Here is an 8061-nt window from a genome sequence, read left to right as displayed (position 1 = left end):
GAGGGTCTTACTAATATTTTGAGACATTTTTATTATATCTAGAATAATATATTTGAATATCATATATATTAAGAATATTTGCTAAAACTATTCCATCTCAATGGTGGTGAAAGTTTTTTATCTATAATCATTTACCAAATCAAATAAATTACAAAGTAAATGAAAATTAAAAAGAAAATGGTAAGAGAAATATACAATATTGCCTATAATAAATATGATACTTTGCTAAACCCAAATGAAAGGCTAAATATCCTCAATCATAAAATATATTTGCCTATGCTACATATAAAACCATAATTCAAGATTAAATATCCTCAACATATATAAAATATAATATTTTATTTAAACACATAGTTAACTTATCCCATAGGTCTGACTATGGGCTAGTGCATGCTCACGCTACCGAAAACAAACGAAAAAGAAATGAGCATGTATAATAATATGATATACGCATCTGTAACATATTGGAGAAGTAATCTGATAAGCGCCAACAATGCTAGATTTTTGCAAAGCTAGAGGTCCTTCTAGAATCCTTGCAAAACGTTCACAGAGAAAGCTAACTTAACGGATTGATTCGAATCAAGAGCTGGTTAGAAGATGAATGACTCTTAGATCGAACTTGGAATCTATGATGGTCACTCTTAGATACCAAGACAATTCACTCCAGAATTAACTTGATCAAAACTAATTCAATGAATCGGTATAAACATCAAACCTAAAGCAAGGTTTGAAAAAGAATAACACCAAAAAAGTATTAAGAAAACACAAAGGTTTTGTTAGTATTCAACTGTAATAACCTAAAATAATGATAATATGTATTTTGTATTTATTTGTTGTTGTGTTTGTTAATAATAATAATAATAATAATAATAAAATAAAATAAAAACGAAAACACAGCAGCTGCGTCAAGCAGCTGCTGTAAAGGAGGATGAGGGGCAATGGACGCGTAGGCTGGAGGCGTGGGAATGATGAAGGGTTGCTAGATGGTGTGGAAGCAAATTAGGGAGTTGATTAGGCTTTAAAAAGAAAAAAAGAACGAGGAGAAGCCGATAGAGTAAAACTCAGAAAACAGAGGAGGAAAAATTCTGAGATTTGGAGTTTGGGTTGCTTAAGTTTGGTTGTCAATCGAGGGTAAGGAAAGAGAGGTTGCTGCTGAGGAATCCTTTGAGGAAGGGGATACGGCCACGAGCTTAATCGGACGATTATCGAAGGTAACGAAAAACCCATATCACCGAACCTTTAAATCTCGATATCTAGGTTCATATTGCAAAATAAATTATGAAATAGGGCTTGTTAGAACCGTAATTAGGAGATCTATAAAGTTGTAGAAGAAATCAGAACGAAATCCGAGCTGTAGAGATGAAATATTGCTTCGGAACACAACGAGTATTAAAGGAAAAGTTTGGGAAAAATTGCAGGAAATAGAGGTTGAAGACGAGCGCGTGAGGGACACGCGAGGCACTTGGGAGTCCATGAGTGAGAGCGTGACTGTGCGTAGATTAGGCACGTGAGAAACTACCCCCAAACTTGTGTTGACGCGTGAGAAGGTATTTTGGCTCTCGGTTTGTCCCGTTCGACTCCTTTTGACCTGTCCTATCAAAATTGGTCTATACTTATGTTGAAATTGGTAAAATACAGGTCTAATAGGAAGGAATTGTGTTTGAATACCTATTAAACGTACATTCAAGGGGAAAAGAAGTTCGAAACCAAGTAAGTAGCATACCGATCCTTGAACTAGTTCTTAACTTGTTGACTAACATTTGAGTATGTTGTTTACCTGATTAAGAGTTTAGTATGTTAAAATGAGCTTTGATGATATTGAATGTTTATGATATTGAATGTTTATTGTATATCGTGATTGCTTGCCTGTGATGTAAGCATGATATAAAGAATTACTAGAATGTTCTACGTGTTGAACATGATAAATATATGAAAGCATGCAGTAAATGTGAGTACGTGATGCATGTTAATGGAAAGGTTATGACTCTAGGATATGCTTATTGGTTGTTGAGCCATGGCTTATTTATATGAGTATGATAGTCTACTAATTCCCGCGGAGTTCTTGACGAACGCTGTGTGCTAAGTCAGGGAGCATGAGTACTTCTGATCGTTGGTATATGAGATAAACAGGCCTCCAGAGAAATTAGTAGACGGGCCGTATTTGACCGAGAGTGAGTCTTACATACGAGTTCGAAAATTCTAGATAAGCATATCAAAAGAGAGTCAATAACCTAAGCTGGAGGTAGTTGAGATACCTCATTAATGAACAGATGACCCTAGCAAGAGAAACTATGAGTCAATGGCCAATAAAACTTAAAAACACCTAGAAAGATTAGTTATGAACTCATGAATGATAAGCTAGCTACTTACTAGGTAATCTAATTACTCATCAAAATTATTATAACTTTTCTTTCCAGATTTAGATGATGCAGGCCAACAGAGGACGAGACCAGCAGGCTAGAGACTACTGGGAATCCATGTCTTGGTCTGTTTATGTAATTGTGCTTTCGTTGTCAAGAATTTACTTTGGTCGTTTTAAGTTTTAAAAAGTACTGGTTTTAAATGTTTTTACCGGATGTTTTTAGAAATATTTTGAAATTTATGATTGGATATCAGGGTTTGTTATCAGTGTCGATGGTAACTCCGGTTAATCGCATTGTCAGTGAGCGGGTGTTACATCAACAATTCATCCCAAACATGAATATTACACTTGTCTTAATTGGTAGTTCAACTACCAAAGGAAAGTCTTTTAATTACTTTTCAATGTCAGCCACTTCATTATCTTCTTGATTTGATATGCTAATGCTATAAAGATTTTTGGGCTCAAAAGTCTTTATTTCAACTTGTACACTAGCTACCTTTCGAAGATGCAATGTATAGGCCTCTTGAATCTTCTTAACCTTGCTTTTTGTAATCGATCCTTCGGGTACATACAAAAGGTCAACAGTTGAATTCATATCATAATCCATGCTCGTGTGACATACAACATGTATGAAATTCCACATTAGAAATCATGGCTCAATAAATGATGAAAATATATGTCATGACTTTCTTTCCAAAGCTTTAAATCATGAGTCACCGTGTGGATTGACACACAAGCACAAAATAATATGACAAAAAAAAAAATTTAAAACAAAAAGCATAAAAAATATATACATACATTTACTTATGAAAATATGAGTGTGAGTTAAATACAAGACTAGGGACAAGGGGTTTGTATAAAATTTACTCAAAACACCAATAGGAGAATTGACGACTCACGTGGATACTTCTCTATGATTGCATAGCTTTTGACTACTCCCAACCTCGACTAGCTTGCTCAATTTTCACTTGACAAAATAATAACTGGGTTGAGTATAGAAATAGTAGCCAACGTCTAGCTTATAATCTCATCCATAACCTAGTTAGGCACCATGGCTTAGTTTTGGACTCAAAGTTTAGGCATTGGTTCTACAACTTATCTAGGGTTTTGGTAGATCCTGAAGTTCTTAAAGCATAATATTCATACATGTGACAAAAACAATCAAGCTTCGTGGGTAGTTTATATTACTTAGCTTTCTTACTTTCTAGGTTGTGATCATCGGTATTTGTGAATCTGAGAAACGCAACCTCGTATAAGTTCCAACACATGAGGGATACTAGGGTAACATGAATGGAACCTGAAAATCTTATGTGAAAGATTAGCAATCTGTTCACATGACCATAATGCCATAATGAAATCTAGGGGAGCAACCTCATGTGTCGACCAACCATTATGTTACTTGTGTGGTCTTTCGTCTCTCTCAAGGTAATTTATGGAACAAAGAAGTTGTTGGGAGGCTTATGACCATTTTCACACATGATAATGACATTAAAAATGATCGAACCTCAAAACGCTACCCTATCAAACCAACTCAAGTCAAGCTCAACTGTACTCTATCACAAGTCTGTTGATAGGAGTAGGAGCACTAATGTTAGGATCACACAACTTAAACACTCAATCTAGAGGAAGAATATAAAAAAACAAAAGAAAGAATATGTAAAAAAAACAAAAGAAAGAATATGTAAAGAGAAATACATTACAAGAATGAAGGCTTTTGATAGCGTTTAAAGATAGCATTTTCTATTTAATGCAATAAAGAATGAAAGAAAAAAAATTGGGAAAGCTGAGAAAACCCTGAAAACTAATTCAAAATTAAATAAAGTAGAAAGAGAAAAAGGAAGGAAAGAAAAGAAATTGGAAAAGCCCAGCCAATAAACCCTACTCCATAATAAGAGAACAACTCTCTCCCTTGCAACTATCTCAACAAACAACTCTCTCCCTGACAACTCTCTCTCACTTATTTAAGCAAAACTATCTCAGTAATCTTGCAAAAGTCACTCTCCCACTATCTGGTCAAGTAGTGAACTAGTTCTTAAGTATGGGTTAGTTTAAAATCTCATGCCCATCCGGTTTTCATCCCCCTCTCTCTTGCTTATTTTTTTAGATTTTGTTTAGTATTATGAGGCTTGGATTGGGGATTGAGGTGTTACAGTAATTTTTCCTCTCAATCTAGTGATGTATGAGTGTATGAGTGAATTTTTTTGCTGCTGCAATGTGTTATAGTAATTTTTCCTCTCAATCTAGTGATGTATGAGTGTATGAGTGAGTTTTTTTTATGCTGCAATGACCCTACTCATGTACATAAACACACACCCCATATTGAAATTTTTTTGCTGCGGAAATTTTTTTGTTACTACAATGACTTTTCACTCCACATCACTAGAGTAAGCAACATTTTAAGGGAAAAAACACATACTGATACTAATATATATTTGCAACAGATAAACACACGCTACTCCATCAATGATCAACATTTCAATAACCCTACTGAATAAATATTATTCTAATACAAAAATATATATATGCTATTGTAAATAAAATATTTGTAGCTTTCTAGTGATATATGAGTGAAATTTCTACTAGAATGAGCAACATTTTAAGAGTATGTGTGATTTTTTTGAGGAGAATTATAAATTATAAAACTTGTATTTAATCTTGCAAGATAATTATGGAAATTAGAAAAATAATTCAATTTTGCCTTGGATTTTTTTTTATTTGCTTGATTAGACCATTCTAAGGCATTAGACAAAGTGCCAACAAAAGGTAGTTTAAGGTTTAGCTGATTGAAATTAAAAGTATTAACAGATAACTAACCGTAAGTTACCTTATTCTCGTCTTATTTTTAGAAAGATTTGAATGTACTTGTTATACTAAGTTTTGACCTTTGGTGGTGGTGGGGAACTTTTTGAAAAAAAAGTACTTGATTCGATTCTTTTTCTTATAACATGCTTTAAACTTGTTTGAAAATAACTCTTTTTTTATACTTTATTGGATATGTAAAAAGTTTGGAAGTATTGTGTTCGTTCATATCTCTTGTTTATAATGTAAATGAAATTGGCGGTTGAAGTGGTTTTTTTATTAGTATGAGCACACTGAACAAACAACTAACTCTGTTGAGATGTTTTTGATCGTGTCTCTTAACTTATAAGATGTGTGAAGCAATTATGGACGATTGACATTTTTTAAATGTAAGAATTGCATTATGTATTTGATATACTTTCTTGGTAGGAGTGCATTGAACAAGCCGAGATTGAGACAAAAACTTCATCAAATAATATTGTTGATGATGCCTTGAGTAAAGTTCTTGAACAGTATCGTGGGCATGTAAGAAGACTTAGATTTGGAGAGACTCGTTCTAAATTGTCTCTCTTGTCTCAACAAGAAAATAAATACATGACTCTTAAGAAAGAATATTTGAAGATGAGGGAAGAAATAATGGAAATGAAATCAATGTTCTCAAGTTTTATGAAGAAACAGGTACTTTTTTTTAAAAATTAAGTTATATAAACTTCACATGAGTTTATTCATATATATTTTAATTGAAATTTTCAAAGATTGACGAGGAAACTTCTAATAGTATTGGAAGTATATCAAAATTAACAAATATCCATTCAAATTTGACAATACCTTCTCCTACAGTAAGTTGATTTTCTAATTTAACGAATAAAATTATTGATTTCATTATTACTATCAAATTCTACATGCTTTTATTTTTTTTTCTTGTAGAGCATCAATAATAATACTCAAATTAAGTGCAAGTTACTAGATTGGCATGACTCAAGAGAGATTGTTGCAGAAAGATGATGGTCTTCTAATGATCCAGCTGCTCTTATTCATCACATCCCTATTGGACCGTATAGTATGGGTTGATATACCAAGGAAATGCATTGCCTATTGGTGGCGGCCTACATCAGAAATGACATGTATTGAAGAAGCTGTGGGTAGTACAGTTGCTTGGCCATCCGACAAAGTGATTATCGGTATGTAATTTTTAAAGTTTATTTATTTAAATTAATGAAATAATTTTTTCATTAGTTAATTAAAGTGTTCACATAATCATATATATATATATATATATATATATATATATATATATATATATATATATATATATATATATATATATATATATATATATATTGTATATATTATATAGGTGAATAAAGTGATGCATGCCTTATTCATACTAAGGATGAACTTGAAGCCAAACTTGGTGAATTTTGTATTTTGTGAACAAAAGTTTTTTTTTTTTTTTTTTTTTTTTTTTATTTGGGCAAAAACTTTATCTTGCATGGTTGAAACTTCTCTATTTTCTAATGGGTAAGTAAATTGTGAAACTTCAATTAAGAAGGAATATTTTTTTTTGGTATTTAATGTGTTATAAAATATCTTAACTAATAGAGGAAAAAACATATACCTGGTATAGAAATGACCAAGAGATATAAAAAAATTTATATAGAAAAAATAAATGCTATCAATATGCATATAATTAAAATAATTATAAATGATTCATTACTTAGATATAGCATAAAATTGAAACTATAAATAATATATGATAGCATTAAAAAAATGCTACTATGGGTTAAAAATAGCATACTATTTTAGCTATATTAAACATATTATAGCTTAATAAAAATTGCTATAAAATGTTTTCATGACAACTAATATAAGCTATAGATTCATACTATATTATAGCATCCATTATAGTTATAAAAAAAACGCTATAAAAAGTCTCGGACTTTTAATAACATGGGCTGTCACGATGTACGAAAAACGCTATAAAAAGTCTACGATAGCATTTTTCGTAAGCTATCGTACTTATTGTTTGTTGTAGTGATACCTGGAAACATCGAGATGGAAAACTCTAAAGCGACTATGGTTTATTCATAATTGTTTATTGTTTTGAATTGAATTATTTTTTATATACTTCATAAGTAACATTTTCTAGTTATTTTTAAAAAGTTTGATGTAGCTGTCGAGGTGAAAGGTACATGTGAGCTGTTTGCTATACTGATTCCCATCATATTTCAGTTTAGATTTCCTTTTGTACTTATTTTTGAAATCCTATATTATTTTATGCTATGCTTATGTGCTCTTTGTATTGACATATAATGCTACCTAATGTATGCAAGTGATATGCATTACGCTATGTCATGAATGAAATGAAATGTTATGTATGCCATGTCATGTCTTGCCATGTGAAGTCATGTGATGGATAATGTGATGATTGTCATGTAGACATAATGCATATATGATTAATTCATGGATGAAAGGAGATAGGAAATGATGATAATGCTATGCTATGAATGTAAATCATGGAGACCTCACGCATGTATGCATGTCATGTGAATCAGGATACTTCTCCGTTATATTAGTACGGACACGTACCTTTGATATTTATGTTCATTATGATATCATGCAGGTCTTTCCTTTTCTGAGCATCTGGCGACGTGTAATGTGTTGTGTTTGTCAAGCCAGGCCAAGGGGGTACACATATGATACTGCTTGGCTGGTCAATGTGCGCGTATGTGTGTCGTGTGTGGGGAAGTACACACATCCAATCCGCCCAGAATTGGAAAGAGTCCAAGGCCATGTTACGATTTTAAAGGATAGGTCCCAATCATGTTATGTGTGTGGCTGCATTGTTAACCCCAACAGTGAGGTGATTTACTGAGTATTTCTTAAAATAATCAAGGTAC

At 32.3% G+C, this 8061-nt stretch overlaps 1 pseudogene; it reads left to right on the top strand.

The window, feature by feature from the left end:
• The first annotated feature begins 2426 nt into the window (after positions 1 to 2426).
• LOC147786451 (uncharacterized) lies at positions 2427 to 7252 on the top strand (annotated as a pseudogene).
• Positions 7253 to 8061: the final 809 nt, after the last annotated feature.

Source organism: Cucurbita pepo, chromosome 20, assembly GCF_057944985.1.
Source record: "Cucurbita pepo subsp. pepo isolate OVF chromosome 20, ASM5794498v1, whole genome shotgun sequence".
Taxonomy (NCBI): Eukaryota; Viridiplantae; Streptophyta; class Magnoliopsida; order Cucurbitales; family Cucurbitaceae; genus Cucurbita; species Cucurbita pepo.
The sequence above is the reverse complement of the archived record's forward strand: the minus strand, read 5'-3'. Positions and strand labels throughout refer to the sequence as shown.